General features: G+C 51.7%; 2 protein-coding genes across 4 annotated transcripts in view; both read right to left on the reverse strand.

Annotated features, from left to right (window-relative positions):
- The window catches only part of LOC137427079 (CD276 antigen-like), a 338,480-nt gene that overhangs the window by 102,225 nt on the left and 218,387 nt on the right, over positions 1–17,868 (reverse strand). The window lies entirely within an intron of this gene.
- LOC137428076 (phospholipid-transporting ATPase ID-like) overlaps positions 1–17,868 on the reverse strand; it is a 43,110-nt gene that overhangs the window by 12,528 nt on the left and 12,714 nt on the right. The gene's annotated exons all lie outside the window — the stretch shown is intronic.

Raw genomic sequence — 17,868 nt, forward strand, 5'->3', positions numbered from 1 at the left:
GTAGCTCTCCCAGCAGGTCTACCCACCTGCACACCTCCACCACTGCAGTTGCCACCCGAGCTTACCTAGCTCCTCACCCTAACCTATCAAACTGGGGAAGGCCCCTCCTGGCTCTGTCACCCCTCGGTGCCCTCTGGCACTGGGCTACCCGGGTCCGTCCTCCGGATCCTCAGGCCCCATCCACAACTACCGGCTCCCAGGGCCCACCTGCGGCCTCACCTGGCCGACATCCTCACAGTGGTGGAGTGCCCAAACCAACTACACACACTAACAGGCTACACGCCCAGGCATTTCCACAACACTAATGCACCCATCCATATTCCATTCTTTCACCCGCACCACAGATGCCAATATCCAGCCACAATTTACCTATATCCTCTACCTAACACTTACACTACCCGCCCCGGGTATTCGTGATGGGGGTCCACTCTTCCCCCATTCACACCTCCGCACCATCCACTCCACTCCGTAGTTTCCACCATACTCACTCCACAACCATCCATTCCAATACTCCATATACTCCACACTCCATTTATTTCACACAACCATTCTTCATTCACCTGTTGTTGCACACCTGTGCAATCACACCTGGTGCCACCTGCACCCTCCTCCTCTTCCTGGACCATTTGGTCAGCACAATACTCATCACCATTACTCACTCATACACTGCTCCATACACCTGTGCAGTTGCACACCTGTGCAATCACACCTTTTAACCATACACACGGCATCATCTCACCTACCTACTCCCATCTGAAACTCGCGCTTCCCAGTCGTCCCTTTAAACTATTGCGCTCCCTCGTCATTATCATCCACTCTCATCTACCTGCGTCCCCACTACAGGTATCAGTCACTACCTAACCTTAACGTCACCTAAGGTCATCTTCTAGGTCCCTATCATTATCCAAACCCTCCCTCGGCGAGCTTACACTGCCATAAACCCCATAAATCTAGTGCTCCTTTGCCCCCGCTGTGAGGGATGGTGGATTGGCCATCCCATCACATGGGGCATCTCCCACTATCAATTTTGCACACCAAATCCAACAAATCAAAAATTTTGCCAATCATCTGCCAATCATTACTGCCAATCCTTTGCCAATCATCAAATTTTGCCTTTTTCTAATTTTGGGTCCAAAACACTAACCTCATCACCCGTCTACTTACTAGATCCTCTCGGTGCGCCAATTCACTTCTAAAGCCCGGCTTCGTACAGCCGAGCAATGAATGCGGGTTCTTTGGTGCCGGCGGCTGGATGCGTCCGACACTCGGTGCAGGGAAGGACGCTTACCCGGGCCGAGATCCCACGCACCACCTCGGCACGGAGCCATCCCATGGCCCGATCTCGACCTGCCGGAACGCCTCAACAAAAAGGGGTCGCCATGACGACCCTTCCTATCGGGCTGCCCGCTCCGCTTAGTGGAGCACGGACGCAGCCGTTCAAAGCGCGGCCCGGCGTGGATCGCGTATGGCGGTTCTTTCGAAACCGCCGTGGTTCGGATCCCCGCTGGTCCTCGCGGCACGCGAAGCTGCTCAGCGCGCACCGAGTGCCCGATTCGGATAAATGTCGTTCTAACCGCTAACCCGGTTACCGTCGATGCCTCACATGCATGCTCACACCCCGCAGCCCGTTCCTTGCTCATACATCCAGCTGTTCCCATGCTCCTCGTCATTGCACCTTCTCTTACACACCCAGGTACACTCATTCTGCTCACAGACTTGGTCACACACCTGACCACCGAACACCTTGGCACACACTCGTCGTTCGCACACCTCACTAACACACCTCTTCACGCCCCCTCCTCGGTCACCTCCTCTGTGACAATCACAGGTGTGCTCTCACTCGCACACCCAACCACTTGCCTCACGACCAATTCCAGTGTGCATTCCCACACACGCTCTACCCTTCCAGGTGTGCATCCTTCCATTCCAGGTGTACATCCTCTCTCACCTGTCACAACCAACTCACACTCCGTGTCACTCTCACTACTTTCACCGCCACTCTTGACAGCGCACTCACCCTTACTCTCGACAGCGCACTCTTTCCTCATGCACCTGTCCGTTACACACCTTTCTCGCGCTTCCTCTTGCGCACACTCTCCCGTTACTTCCTCCGTAACACTCACCACAGGTGTACACTTTCTTGTTACATCCTCTGTAACACTCCTCACTACGCGCTTCCATGTGCTCCCTCGCACACGCGCTACGACCGACTCACTCTCGACAGCACACTCACTCCTCGGCGCGCACTTTTTCCTCACACGCCCCAGAGTCGGACATTCTCGCACACCTCCTCCGCACACCGGACCTGTCGCACACTTCACCAACGGCCTTTCACGAACACCCGGATCCAAATCAATCCCCAAGCCGACTGAAGCTCCCCTCACATCATATACATTTCCTCGTATATCGCCACTCAGTGCACCACGTCTCCGCACCTCCTTCACCACCTGCAAACTCTTTATTTGGTTAGCGAGCACATCATTATGAGTTGAGCACCGACCTTGTACATATTCCATCACCTCCTCCTGTATTTCTCTCTTAGTTTCTGTCCGTCTCTTCTTAATTTCACTCACCTCGTCTTCCACTTCCTCTAATTTTTGCTTCACCTCTTTTATTTCCCGGTGCGTCTCCTCTATCTCGTCCTCTAAGGCTACTGTGACCGTCTCTATGTGCATCCTCACCTGCCGGTCCTTTGTCTCCATTACCTCTGTCACCTCGTCCAACCTCATTGTCAGTCCCTCACGTACCATCTGACATTGCCTCTGTGTCGCTATCAAGTCATTTTTAATGTCGTTTTGTGTCGCTTTTAACCCTCCTAGTACCGCAGTGTTCTTTTGTACCTGCTCCACTAACTCCGTCTGTCCCACCGTCAGCTGTTCCACCTCCTCCGTCAGATCTTCTATTCCCCCCTGTAACCTAGCCGTTCCATTTCTCACCTCTTTCTCCATACGCTTTTCACCTCGCTTTACCTCCTCGCGTACCCCCGAGACCTCCTCACTTACACCTCGTCGTATCTCCTCTTTCATCTCCTCCATCTCTTTTGTAGATTCCACCCTCATCTGTCCCAATTCATCCCTCTGAGCATCCAATTTACTTTCTAACCCGATTTTCACCTCCTCTATCTGCTCTCCCATTTGTTTAATTTCTCGGGCGGATTGCTCCCCTATTTCCCGCAATTTGCCTTCCATCCTATTTTCTAACCCCATTAACCCATTTTTCACCCCCTCTATCCCATTGTCTAACCCCTCAAATTTCTTGTCTAAACCCTCAACGGTACCCCTCATTGCCCCCATTTGGCCCCCCATTTCTCCCATTTTGTCCCCCATTTCGCCCATTTTGCCCCCCAATTCGTCCCTTATCCGCTCACCCTGAGCATCCATTTTTGCCATCATTTGAATCATAAAGACTCGCATGTACTCTGGCATCTCTGGCTCGGCTGCCGCGACCACATGCGCAGCGCAATTTGGTGCTGCTACGGTCACGGGCGCGGCAAAATTTGGTGCCGCTACAACCACGTGCGCGATGGCTCCATTTTGTGCGCCTGATACCCTCTCAACCACATTGCCAATGTTCTCCTCCTCCCTTTCATCCACATACATTTCCCCGATGTCCTGGGTCGATTCTACCCCGTCTATCTCTCCCACCGACATCCCGTCGCCTTGACCAGCCATGGCGCGATTTCAAAATTCGGGTTTTGCTTTAAAACAACACAAATTTCCAGCAGCTCCAAATTTTGACCAAAATTTTTTTTCCTCGATGTTTTAAAAAATTTGGTTCGGGCCTCGTATCTCACTCCCAGACACCAATTGTTACGGTTCGTGGTTAAGGATGTTATATTTGCCGAGCGGAGGCCCCGCGACCTAACAGTTTCCCCAATTCACCCAAACGTTGGCCCGATCGTGCCACAGTTATTCAATGTGGACAACTCTAAAGCGACCGAATGCAAAGAGGAAGAAGAAGACGTACAGAAGAGTAACGGGATTTATTATTACACACACAAGCAAAAAGGAGCAGTCACGGTTATGTACAGGGACATGAAAAAGCAGGTGACACAGTGAAAATTACTCGCTTATACAGACTTAATTGACTACCCAGGACAGAACAAACAGAACAAACTCACATACACGAATGGGGAACTTGTAGGCAGGAATGGCTGGTGGATGTTTGGCGGGATAGGGAGGTCCAACTGGTCCTGCAGCACGATCGGCTCGTTGGGTGTTGTTGCTGCTGTGGACGCTGCTGCTGCTGCTGCTGTGGACGCTGCTGCTGCTGCTGCTGTGGACGCTGCTGCTGGCGAGCAAGGCGACGAATAGCAGGCTTTGTGCTTCCCTGGATGATCTCCTTTCTCTCTCTTGGACCTCACAACCCAGCTCTCTCTTTTGCATCTCACCACGCAGCTCAGCCTTGGACCTCACAACTCAGCTCTTGTCATAGCTCATCTCTCATCTGCTTGGGGAACGTCCTGCGGCGGGTTATATAGGCCCCGCCCCTCAACCTTCGCGAACCTCCTTGATGTTTCTCTCCACACCCTCTCCAAGTCCAACCCCTTGTTCATGGTTGGTTGAGTGGGGCTGACTCACTCCTCCCCTCTATGACGAGGTGGGGACCCGCCTTTCTTCCCCAACCCTGCCTCGTGGCCAATGGCGGCAATTGTTGGTTGGCAATGCGAATGGCAATTGACGAAAGGGGAAATGGAGGTTTTTGGGAATGGGAATGAAGGGAATCTATCTTTTTCACTTGGTGCAATGGAGTGTCATGTTAATGGATGACAAAGCCTTAATCTAAAACACATAATTAAGATATAAACTACTGAACAAGGATTTTATCGTGTCCTTCAATGTGTGCTTTATGGAATTAACTACCGGGACGCCCTTTTAACCTTTACACAACACTGGAGGCAGGAGGGGCCAGACTCAAGCAATAATAATAATATACACAATCAAAAAAATACAGTCCTCATATCCGCAACACTGCACCCTCCTCCTCTTAGGCACTGCCCGGGCCTACAACTTTAATTTAGTGTGACACGTAGGTGTAGTTCCCTCTACTTTTAACCTGACCCTGAGTGCGACAGTTTTAAAACATAGATAAATATGTCCCGCTGCTCCTTTGCACCCTGCCTAACAGACTCACGCCCACAGCCAACCGAATTGCGGAATGGTCTTCAAACTATACACTGACGGTGGGGAGCATTATTTACAGTGACGCTACTTTATTTACAAAACGCAACCCAGGACCTGTGATTGTTCTTTCTGGGGGGGGAGACAGTCTGCTCTGCATCGACGCACCATGAAAGCACCCAAAACGCACCAACACACCCTCAAGCACCAATCGGTGCAGTCACCACAGTTCATCAATAAAAATAAATCAACAACCCCTAACCCTGCAGGTGGTCTCTTGCTCTTCGGCTCCCTCTGCTGGCTATTATTATTTTCTTCCAGATGTTGTCATTTTCTTTTGCTGGCGGCCTATTTGTATTAAAACTTGCACCCAACGTGTCCATTTTTTTATATTTTATTTATGGCCCACAGGGCCGACTAGTGTGGTTCACCTGTGGGGCATCGGTGCCCTGTGGCCAAGGTCCGCCAGCAAGATTTCGGGCCTTCATGGGCGGTTCCAGCAGAGGGGCCATGGCCCAACCCATGGGGTCCATAAGTGGTGCTCGGCCACAGACATGTGGTCCATAATGTGGTGCATCGATGCAGACAGCTGGTTCTGGGAGTTCCGGGCGCACAATGGCAGACTCACGCATGCTCCCCTCGGCACCCAATGGCGCACAGGTCATGTGGGAGACAAAGGGGGGGAAGACAGATGAGCGAGGGGTAAGGTCACAAGGGTACACATCAATAAGGCAATGCAAGGTGAAGTGCGTACGGAGGGCGAAGTGAGAAAAGCTCGTCCCTACCGTACGTCACCCCCCTGTCACCTACTCTACCCTTGCCCTTACCCCATATTTACAACAATCTACACATTTACAAATTCGTCACTACTGTCACGTCTTCCCCATATTTCCTCTATTCCAAATTTGTTCCCACAATCCCTCTAACCAGAATTTGCCATCACCAATTCATCATCAATCCTCATAAGGAGGAAGAGATGGATCATCAAGCACAATGTCACACCCACGTCATGATGCGTCTCACATTCCAAACATTTGCATCAAAAAATAATTAAAACCACCTGGCATGGTGTGGAGGTACGTCATCTCAGGTGAGTGGATGTAGATGGTGCAAGGAGATTCTTCATCCTAACTATCCTCTAAATGACTTTAACACACTTTACACTACCCGGGGTCTTTCCCTGCCAATCTATTGGCCAACTTACACTATGGGTTCTAAAAACCAATTCCCATTGACCAAACTGTGGTGCTTCTCAATTTGGGGTCTCACTCCCCCGATTCATCTCCCGGTGCCCTTACACAATTTCTGGGCTGGGGCGTGTAGCTCTCCCAGCAGGTCTACCCACCTGCACACCTCCACCACTACAGTTGCCACCCGAGCTTACCTAGCTCCTCACCCTAACCTATCAAACTGGGGAAGGCCCCTCCTGGCTCTGTCACCCCTCGGTGCCCTCTGGCACTGGGCTACCCGGGTCCGTCCTCCGGATCCTCAGGCCCTATCCACAACTACCGGCTCCCAGAGCCTACCTGCGGCCTCACCTGGCCGACATCCTCACAGTGGTGGAGTGCCCAAACCAACTACACACACTAACAGGCTACACGCCCAGCCATTTCCACAACACTAATGCACCCATCCATATTCCATTCTTTCACCCGCACCACAGATGCCAATATCCAACCACAATTTACCTATATCCTCTACCTAACACTTACACTACCCGCCCCGGGTATTCGTGATGGGGGTCCACTCTTCCCCCATTCACACCTCCGCACCATCCACTCCACTCCGTAGTTTCCACCATACTCACTCCACGACCATCCATTCCAATACTCCATATACTCCACACTCCATTTATTTCACACAACCATTCTTCATTCACCTGTTGTTGCACACCTGTGCAATCACACCTGGTGCCACCTGCACCCTCCTCCTCTTCCTGGACCATTTGGTCAGCACAATACTCATCACCATTACTCACTCATACACTGCTCCATACACCTGTGCAGTTGCACACCTGTGCAATCACACCTTTTAACCATACACACGGCATCATCTCACCTACCTACTCCCATCTGAAACTCGCGCTTCCCAGTCGTCCCTTTAAACTATTGCGCTCCCTCGTCATTATCATCCACTCTCATCTACCTGCGTCCCCACTACAGGTATCAGTCACTACCTAACCTTAACGTCACCTAAGGTCATCTTCTAGGTCCCTATCATTATCCAAACCCTCCCTCGGCGAGCTTACACTGCCATAAACCCCATAAATCTAGTGCTCCTTTGCCCCCGCTGTGAGGGATGGTGGATTGGCCATCCCATCACATGGGGCATCTCCCACTATCAATTTTGCACACCAAATCCAACAAATCAAAAATTTTGCCAATCATCTGCCAATCATTACTGCCAATCCTTTGCCAATCATCAAATTTTGCCTTTTTCTAATTTTGGGTCCAAAACACTAACCTCATCACCCGTCTACTTACTAGATCCTCTCGGTGCGCCAATTCACTTCTAAAGCCCGGCTTCGTACAGCCGAGCAATGAATGCGGGTTCTTTGGTGCCGGCGGCTGGATGCGTCCGACACTCGGTGCAGGGAAGGACGCTTACCCGGGCCGAGATCCCACGCACCACCTCGGCACGGAGCCATCCCATGGCCCGATCTCGACCTGCCGGAACGCCTCAACAAAAAGGGGTCGCCATGACGACCCTTCCTATCGGGCTGCCCGCTCCGCTTAGTGGAGCACGGACGCAGCCGTTCAAAGCGCGGCCCGGCGAGGATCGCGTACGGCGGTTCTTTCGAAACCGCCGTGGTTCGGATCCCCGCTGGTCCTCGCGGCACGCGAAGCTGCTCAGCGCGCACCGAGGGCCCGATTCGGATAAATGTCGTTCTAACCGCTAACCCGGTTACCGTCGATGCCTCACATGCATGCTTACACCCCGCAGCCCGTTCCTTGCTCATACATCCAGCTGTTCCCATGCTCCTCGTCATTGCACCTTCTCTTACACACCCAGGTACACTCATTCTGCTCACAGACTTGGTCACACACCTGACCACCGAACACCTTGGCACACACTCGTCGTTCGCACACCTCACTAACACACCTCTTCACGCCCCCTCCTCGGTCACCTCCTCTGTGACAATCACAGGTGTGCTCTCACTCGCACACCCAACCACGTGCCTCACGACCAATTCCAGTGTGCATTCCCACACACGCTCTACCCTTCCAGGTGTGCATCCTTCCATTCCAGGTGTACATCCTCTCTCACCTGTCACAACCAACTCACACTCCGTGTCACTCTCACTACTTTCACCACCACTCTTGACAGCGCACTCACCCTTACTCTCGACAGCGCACTCTTTCCTCATGCACCTGTCCGTTACACACCTTTCTCGTGCACACTCTTGCGCACACTCTCCCATTACTTCCTCCGTAACACTCACCACAGGCGTGCATCCTCCCTTACTCTTGACAGCGCATTCTTTCCCCATGCACCCGTCCGTTACACACCTTTCTCGCGCTTCCTCTTGCGCACACTCTCCCGTTACTTCCTCCGTAACACTCACCACAGGTGTACACTTTCTTGTTACATCCTCTGTAACACTCCTCACTACGCGCTTCCATGTGCTCCCTCGCACACGCGCTACGACCGACTCACTCTCGACAGCACACTCACTCCTCGGCGCGCACTTTTTCCTCACACGCCCCAGAGTCGGACATTCTCGCACACCTCCTCCGCACACCGGACCTGTCGCACACTTCACCAACGGCCTTTCACGAACACCCGGATCCAAATCAATCCCCAAGCCGACTGAAGCTCCCCTCACATCATATACATTTCCTCGTATATCGCCACTCAGTGCACCACGTCTCCGCACCTCCTTCACCACCTGCAAACTCTTTATTTGGTTAGCGAGCACATCATTATGAGTTGAGCACCGACCTTGTACATATTCCATCACCTCCTCCTGTATTTCTCTCTTAGTTTCTGTCCGTCTCTTCTTAATTTCACTCACCTCGTCTTCCACTTCCTCTAATTTTTGCTTCACCTCTTTTATTTCCCGGTGCGTCTCCTCTATCTCGTCCTCTAAGGCTACCGTGACCGTCTCTATGTGCATCCTCACCTGCCGGTCCTTTGTCTCCATTACCTCTGTCACCTCGTCCAACCTCATTGTCAGTCCCTCACGTACCATCTGACATTGCCTCTGTGTCGCTATCAAGTCATTTTTAATGTCGTTTTGTGTCGCTTTTAACCCTCCTAGTACCGCAGTGTTCTTTTGTACCTGCTCCTCTAACTCCGTCTGTCCCACCGTCAGCTGTTCCACCTCCTCCGTCAGATCTTCTATTCCCCCCTGTAACCTAGCCGTTCCATTTCTCACCTCTTTCTCCATACGCTTTTCACCTCGCTTTACCTCCTCGCGTACCCCCGAGACCTCCTCACTTACACCTCGTCGTATCTCCTCTTTCATCTCCTCCATCTCTTTTGTAGATGCCACCCTCATCTGTCCCAATTCATCCCTCTGAGCATCCAATTTACTTTCTAACCCGATTTTCACCTCCTCTATCTGCTCTCCCATTTGTTTAATTTCTCGGGCGGATTGCTCCCCTATTTCCCGCAATTTGCCTTCCATCCTATTTTCTAACCCCATTAACCCATTTTTCACCCCCTCTATCCCATTGTCTAACCCCTCAAATTTCTTGTCTAAACCCTCAACGGTACCCCTCATTGCCCCCATTTGGCCCCCCATTTCTCCCATTTTGTCCCCCATTTCGCCCATTTTGCCCCCCAATTCGTCCCTTATCCGCTCACCCTGAGCATCCATTTTTGCCATCATTTGAATCATAAAGACTCGCATGTACTCTGGCATCTCTGGCTCGGCTGCCGCGACCACGTGCGCAGCGCAATTTGGTGCTGCTACGGTCACGGGCGCGGCAAAATTTGGTGCCGCTACAACCACGTGCGCGATGGCTCCATTTTGTGCGCCTGATACCCTCTCAACCACATTGCCAATGTTCTCCTCCTCCCTTTCATCCACATACATTTCCCCGATGTCCTGGGTCGATTCTACCCCGTCTATCTCTCCCACCGACATCCCGTCGCCTTGACCAGCCATGGCGCGATTTCAAAATTCGGGTTTTGCTTTAAAACAACACAAATTTCCAGCAGCTCCAAATTTTGACCAAAATTTTTTTTCCTCGATGTTTTAAAAAATTTGGTTCGGGCCTCGTATCTCACTCCCAGACACCAATTGTTACGGTTCGTGGTTAAGGATGTTATATTTGCCGAGCGGAGGCCCCGCGACCTAACAGTTTCCCCAATTCACCCAAACGTTGGCCCGATCGTGCCACAGCTATTCAATGTGGACAACTCTAAAGCGACCGAATGCAAAGAGGAAGAAGAAGACATACAGAAGAGTAACGGGATTTATTATTACACACACAAGCAAAAAGGAGCAGTCACGGTTATGTACAGGGACATGAAAAAGCAGGTGACACAGTGAAAATTACTAGCTTATACAGACTTAATTGACTACCCAGGACAGAACAAACAGAACAAACTCACATACACGAATGGGGAACTTGTAGGCAGGAATGGCTGGTGGATGTTTGGCGGGATAGGGAGGTCCAACTGGTCCTGCAGCACGATCGGCTCGTTGGGTGTTGTTGCTGCTGTGGACGCTGCTGCTGCTGCTGTGGACGCTGCTGCTGCTGCTGCTGTGGACGCTGCTGCTGCTGCTGCTGTGGACGCTGCTGCTGGCGAGCAAGGCGACGAATAGCAGGCTTTGTGCTTCCCTGGATGATCTCCTTTCTCTCTCTTGGACCTCACAACCCAGCTCTCTCTTTTGCATCTCACCACGCAGCTCAGCCTTGGACCTCACAACTCAGCTCTTGTCATAGCTCATCTCTCATCTGCTTGGGGAACGTCCTGCGGCGGGTTATATAGGCCCCGCCCCTCAACCTTCGCGAACCTCCTTGATGTTTCTCTCCACACCCTCTCCAAGTCCAACCCCTTGTTCATGGTTGGTTGAGTGGGGCTGACTCACTCCTCCCCTCTATGACGAGGTGGGGACCCGCCTTTCTTCCCCAACCCTGCCTCGTGGCCAATGGCGGCAATTGTTGGTTGGCAATGCGAATGGCAATTGACGAAAGGGGAAATGGAGGTTTTTGGGAATGGGAATGAAGGGAATCTATCTTTTTCACTTGGTGCAATGGAGTGTCATGTTAATGGACGACAAAGCCTTAATCTAAAACACATAATAAAGATATAAACTACTGAACAAGGATTTTATCGTGTCCTTCAATGTGTGCTTTATGGAATTAACTACCGGGACGCCCTTTTAACCTTTACACAACACTGGAGGCAGGAGGGGCCAGACTCAAGCAATAATAATAATACACACAATCAAAAAAGTACAGTCCTCATATCCGCAACACTGCACCCTCCTCCTCTTAGGCACTGCCCGGGCCTACAACTTTAATTTAGTGTGACACGTAGGTGTAGTTCCCTCTACTTTTAACCTGACCCTGAGTGCGACAGTTTTAAAACATAGATAAATATGTCCCGCTGCTCCTTTGCACCCTGCCTAACAGACTCACGCCCACAGCTAACCGAATTGCGGAATGGTCTTCAAACTATACACTGACGGTGGGGAGCATTATTTACAGTGACGCTACTTTATTTACAAAACGCAACCCAGGACCTGTGATTGTTCTTTCTGGGGGGGGGAGACAGTCTGCTCTGCATCGACGCACCATGAAAGCACCCAAAACGCACCAACACACCCTCAAGCACCAATCGGTGCAGTCACCACAGTTCATCAATAAAAATAAATCAACAACCCCTAACCCTGCAGGTGGTCTCTTGCTCTTCGGCTCCCTCTGCTGGCTATTATTATTTTCTTCCAGATGTTGTCATTTTCTTTTGCTGGCGGCCTATTTGTATTAAAACTTGCACCCAACGTGTCCATTTTTATATATTTTATTTATGGCCCACAGGGCCGACTAGTGTGGTTCACCTGTGGGGCATCGGTGCCCTGTGGCCAAGGTCCGCCAGCAAGATTTCGGGCCTTCATGGGCGGTTCCAGCAGAGGGGCCATGGCCCAACCCATGGGGTCCATAAGTGGTGCTCGGCCACAGACATGTGGTCCATAATGTGGTGCATCGATGCAGACAGCTGGTTCTGGGAGTTCCGGGCGCACAATGGCAGACTCACGCATGCTCCCCTCGGCACCCAATGGCGCACAGGTCATGTGGGAGACAAAGGGGGGGAAGACAGATGAGCGAGGGGTAAGGTCACAAGGGTACACATCAATAAGGCAATGCAAGGTGAAGTGCGTACGGAGGGCGAAGTGAGAAAAGCTCGTCCCTACCGTACGTCACCCCCCTGTCACCTACTCTACCCTTGCCCTTACCCCATATTTACAACAATCTACACATTTACAAATTCGTCACTACTGTCACGTCTTCCCCATATTTCCTCTATTCCAAATTTGTTCCCACAATCCCTCTAACCAGAATTTGCCATCACCAATTCATCATCAATCCTCATAAGGAGGAAGAGATGGATCATCAAGCACAATGTCACACCCACGTCATGATGCGTCTCACATTCCAAACATTTGCATCAAAAAATAATTAAAACCACCTGGCATGGTGTGGAGGTACGTCATCTCAGGTGAGTGGATGTAGATGGTGCAAGGAGATTCTTCATCCTAACTATCCTCTAAATGACTTTAACACACTTTACACTACCCGGGGTCTTTCCCTGCCAATCTATTGGCCAACTTACACTATGGGTTCTAAAAACCAACTCCCATTGACCAAACTGTGGTGCTTCTCAATTTGGGGTCTCACTCCCCCGATTCATCTCCCGGTGCCCTTACACAATTTCTGGGCTGGGGCGTGTAGCTCTCCCTGCAGGTCTACCCACCTGCACACCTCCACCACTGCAGTTGCCACCCGAGCTTACCTAGCTCCTCACCCTAACCTATCAAACTGGGGAAGGCCCCTCCTGGCTCTGTCACCCCTCGGTGCCCTCTGGCACTGGGCTACCCGGGTCCGTCCTCCGGATCCTCAGGCCCAATCCACAACTACCGGCTCCCAGAGCCCACCTGCGGCCTCACCTGGCCGACATCCTCACAGTGGTGGAGTGCCCAAACCAACTACACACACTAACAGGCTACACGCCCAGCCATTTCCACAACACTAATGCACCCATCCATATTCCATTCTTTCACCCGCACCACAGATGCCAATATCCAACCACAATTTACCTATATCCTCTACCTAACACTTACACTACCCGCCCCGGGTATTCGTGATGGGGGTCCACTCTTCCCCCATTCACACCTCCGCACCATCCACTCCACTCCGTAGTTTCCACCATACTCACTCCACGACCATCCATTCCAATACTCCATATACTCCACACTCCATTTATTTCACACAACCATTCTTCATTCACCTGTTGTTGCACACCTGTGCAATCACACCTGGTGCCACCTGCACCCTCCTCCTCTTCCTGGACCATTTGGTCAGCACAATACTCATCACCATTACTCACTCATACACTGCTCCATACACCTGTGCAGTTGCACACCTGTGCAATCACACCTTTTAACCATACACACGGCATCATCTCACCTACCTACTCCCATCTGAAACTCGCGCTTCCCAGTCGTCCCTTTAAACTATTGCGCTCCCTCGTCATTATCATCCACTCTCATCTACCTGCGTCCCCACTACAGGTATCAGTCACTACCTAACCTTAACGTCACCTAAGGTCATCTTCTAGGTCCCTATCATTATCCAAACCCTCCCTCGGCGAGCTTACACTGCCATAAACCCCATAAATCTAGTGCTCCTTTGCCCCCGCTGTGAGGGATGGTGGATTGGCCATCCCATCACATGGGGCATCTCCCACTATCAATTTTGCACACCAAATCCAACAAATCAAAAATTTTGCCAATCATCTGCCAATCATTACTGCCAATCCTTTGCCAATCATCAAATTTTGCCTTTTTCTAATTTTGGGTCCAAAACACTAACCTCATCACCCGTCTACTTACTAGATCCTCTCGGTGCGCCAATTCACTTCTAAAGCCCGGCTTCGTACAGCCGAGCAATGAATGCGGGTTCTTTGGTGCCGGTGGCTGGATGCGTCCGACACTCGGTGCAGGGAAGGACGCTTACCCGGGCCGAGATCCCACGCACCACCTCGGCACGGAGCCATCCCATGGCCCGATCTCGACCTGCCGGAACGCCTCAACAAAAAGGGGTCGCCATGACGACCCTTCCTATCGGGCTGCCCGCTCCGCTTAGTGGAGCACGGACGCAGCCGTTCAAAGCGCGGCCCGGCGAGGATCGCGTACGGCGGTTCTTTCGAAACCGCCGTGGTTCGGATCCCCGCTGGTCCTCGCGGCACGCGAAGCTGCTCAGCGCGCACCGAGGGCCCGATTCGGATAAATGTCGTTCTAACCGCTAACCCGGTTACCGTCGATGCCTCACATGCATGCTTACACCCCGCAGCCCGTTCCTTGCTCATACATCCAGCTGTTCCCATGCTCCTCGTCATTGCACCTTCTCTTACACACCCAGGTACACTCATTCTGCTCACAGACTTGGTCACACACCTGACCACCGAACACCTTGGCACACACTCGTCGTTCGCACACCTCACTAACACACCTCTTCACGCCCCCTCCTCGGTCACCTCCTCTGTGACAATCACAGGTGTGCTCTCACTCGCACACCCAACCACGTGCCTCACGACCAATTCCAGTGTGCATTCCCACACACGCTCTACCCTTCCAGGTGTGCATCCTTCCATTCCAGGTGTACATCCTCTCTCACCTGTCACAACCAACTCACACTCCGTGTCACTCTCACTACTTTCACCACCACTCTTGACAGCGCACTCACCCTTACTCTCGACAGCGCACTCTTTCCTCATGCACCTGTCCGTTACACACCTTTCTCGTGCACACCCTTGCGCACACTCTCCCGTTACTTCCTCCGTAACACTCACCACAGGCGTGCATCCTCCCTTACTCTTGACAGCGCACTCTTTCCCCATGCACCCGTCCGTTACACACCTTTCTCGCGCTTCCTCTTGCGCGCACTCTCCCGTTACTTCCTCCGTAACACTCACCACAGGTGTACACTTTCTTGTTACATCCTCTGTAACACTCCTCACTACGCGCTTCCATGTGCTCCCTCGCACACGCGCTACGACCGACTCACTCTCGACAGCACACTCACTCCTCGGCGCGCACTTTTTCCTCACACGCCCCAGAGTCGGACATTCTCGCACACCTCCTCTGCACACCGGACCTGTCGCACACTTCACCAACGGCCTTTCACGAACACCCGGATCCAAATCAATCCCCAAGCCGACTGAAGCTCCCCTCACATCATATACATTTCCTCGTATATCGCCACTCAGTGCACCACGTCTCCGCACCTCCTTCGCCACCTGTAGACTCTTTATTTGGTTAGCAAGCACATCATTATGAGTTGAGCACCGACCTTGTACATATTCCATCACCTCCTCCTGTATTTCTCTCTTAGTTTCTGTCCGTCTCTTCTTAATTTCACTCACCTCGTCTTCCACTTCCTCTAATTTTTGCTTCACCTCTTTTATTTCCCGGTGCGTCTCCTCTATCTCATCCTCTAAGGCTACCGTGACCGTCTCTATGTGCATCCTCACCTGCCGGTCCTTTGTCTCCATTACCTCTGTCACCTCGTCCAACCTCATTGTCAGTCCCTCACGTACCATCTGACATTGCCTCTGTGTCGCTATCAAGTCATTTTTAATGTCGTTTTGTGTCGCTTTTAACCCTCCTAGTACCGCAGTGTTCTTTTGTACCTGCTCCACTAACTCCGTCTGTCCCACCGTCAGCTGTTCCACCTCCTCCGTCAGATCTTCTATTCCCCCCTGTAACCTAGCCGTTCCATTTCTCACCTCTTTCTCCATACGCTTTTCACCTCGCTTTACCTCCTCGCGTACCCCCGAGACCTCCTCACTTACACCTCGTCGTATCTCCTCTTTCATCTCCTCCATCTCTTTTGTAGATGCCACCCTCATCTGTCCCAATTCATCCCTCTGAGCATCCAATTTACTTTCTAACCCGATTTTCACCTCCTCTATCTGCTCTCCAATTTGTTTAATTTCTCGGGCGGATTGCTCCCCTATTTCCCGCAATTTGCCTTCCATCCTATTTTCTAACCCCATTAACCCATTTTTCACCCCCTCTATCCCATTGTCTAACCCCTCAAATTTCTTGTCTAAACCCTCAACGGTACCCCTCATTGCCCCCATTTGGCCCCCCATTTCTCCCATTTTGCCCCCCATTTCGCCCATTTTGCCCCCCAATTCGTCCCTTATCCGCTCACCCTGAGCATCCATTTTTGCCATCATTTGAATCATAAAGACTCGCATGTACTCTGGCATCTCTGGCTCGGCTGCCGCGACCACATGCGCAGCGCAATTTGGTGCTGCTACGGTCACGGGCGTGGCAAAATTTGGTGCCGCTACAACCACGTGCGCGATGGCTCCATTTTGTGCGCCTGATACCCCCTCAACCACATTGCCAATGTTCTCCTCCTCCCTTTCATCCACATACATTTCCCCGATGTCCTGGGTCGATTCTACCCCGTCTATCTCTCCCACCGACATCCCGTCGCCTTGACCAGCCATGGCGCGATTTCAAAATTCGGGTTTTGCTTTAAAACAACACAAATTTCCAGCAGCTCCAAATTTTGACCAAAATTTTTTTTCCTCGATGTTTTAAAAAATTTGGTTCGGGCCTCGTATCTCACTCCCAGACACCAATTGTTATGGTTCGTGGTTAAGGATGTTATATTTGCCGAGCGGAGGCCCCGCGACCTAACAGTTTCCCCAATTCACCCAAACGTTGGCCCGATCGTGCCACAGCTATTCAATGTGGACAACTCTAAAGCGACTGAATGCAAAGAGGAAGAAGAAGACGTACAGAAGAGTAACGGGATTTATTATTACACACACAAGCAAAAAGGAGCAGTCACGGTTATGTACAGGGACATGAAAAAGCAGGTGACACAGTGAAAATTACTAGCTTATACAGACTTAATTGACTACCCAGGACAGAACAAACAGAACAAACTCACGTACACGAATGGGGAACTTGTAGGCAGGAATGGCTGGTGGATGTTTGGCGGGATAGGGAGGTCCAACTGGTCCTGCAGCACGATCGGCTCGTTGGGTGTTGTTGCTGCTGTGGACGCTGCTGCTGCTGCTGTGGACGCTGCTGCTGCTGCTGCTGTGGACGCTGCTGCTGCTGCTGCTGTGGATGCTGCTGCTGGCGAGCAAGGCGACGAATAGCAGGCTTTGTGCTTCCCTGGATGATCTCCTTTCTCTCTCTTGGACCTCACAACCCAGCTCTCTCTTTTGCACCTCACCACGCAGCTCAGCCTTGGACCTCACAACTCAGCTCTTGTCATAGCTCATCTCTCATCTGCTTGGGGAACGTCCCGCAGCGGGTTATATAGGCCCCGCCCCTCAACCTTCGCGAACCTCCTTGATGTTTCTCTCCACACCCTCTCCAAGTCCAACCCCTTGTTCGTGGTTGGTTGAGTGGGGCTGACTCACTCCTCCCCTCTATGACGAGGTGGGGACCCGCCTTTCTTCCCCAACCCTGCCTCGTGGCCAATGGCGGCAATTGTTGGTTGGCAATGCGAATGGCAATTGACGAAAGGGGAAATGGAGGTTT

Source organism: Myxine glutinosa, chromosome 5 (genome assembly GCF_964187855.1).
Source record: "Myxine glutinosa chromosome 5, kmMyxGlut1.1, whole genome shotgun sequence".
NCBI lineage: Eukaryota > Metazoa > Chordata > Myxini > Myxiniformes > Myxinidae > Myxine > Myxine glutinosa.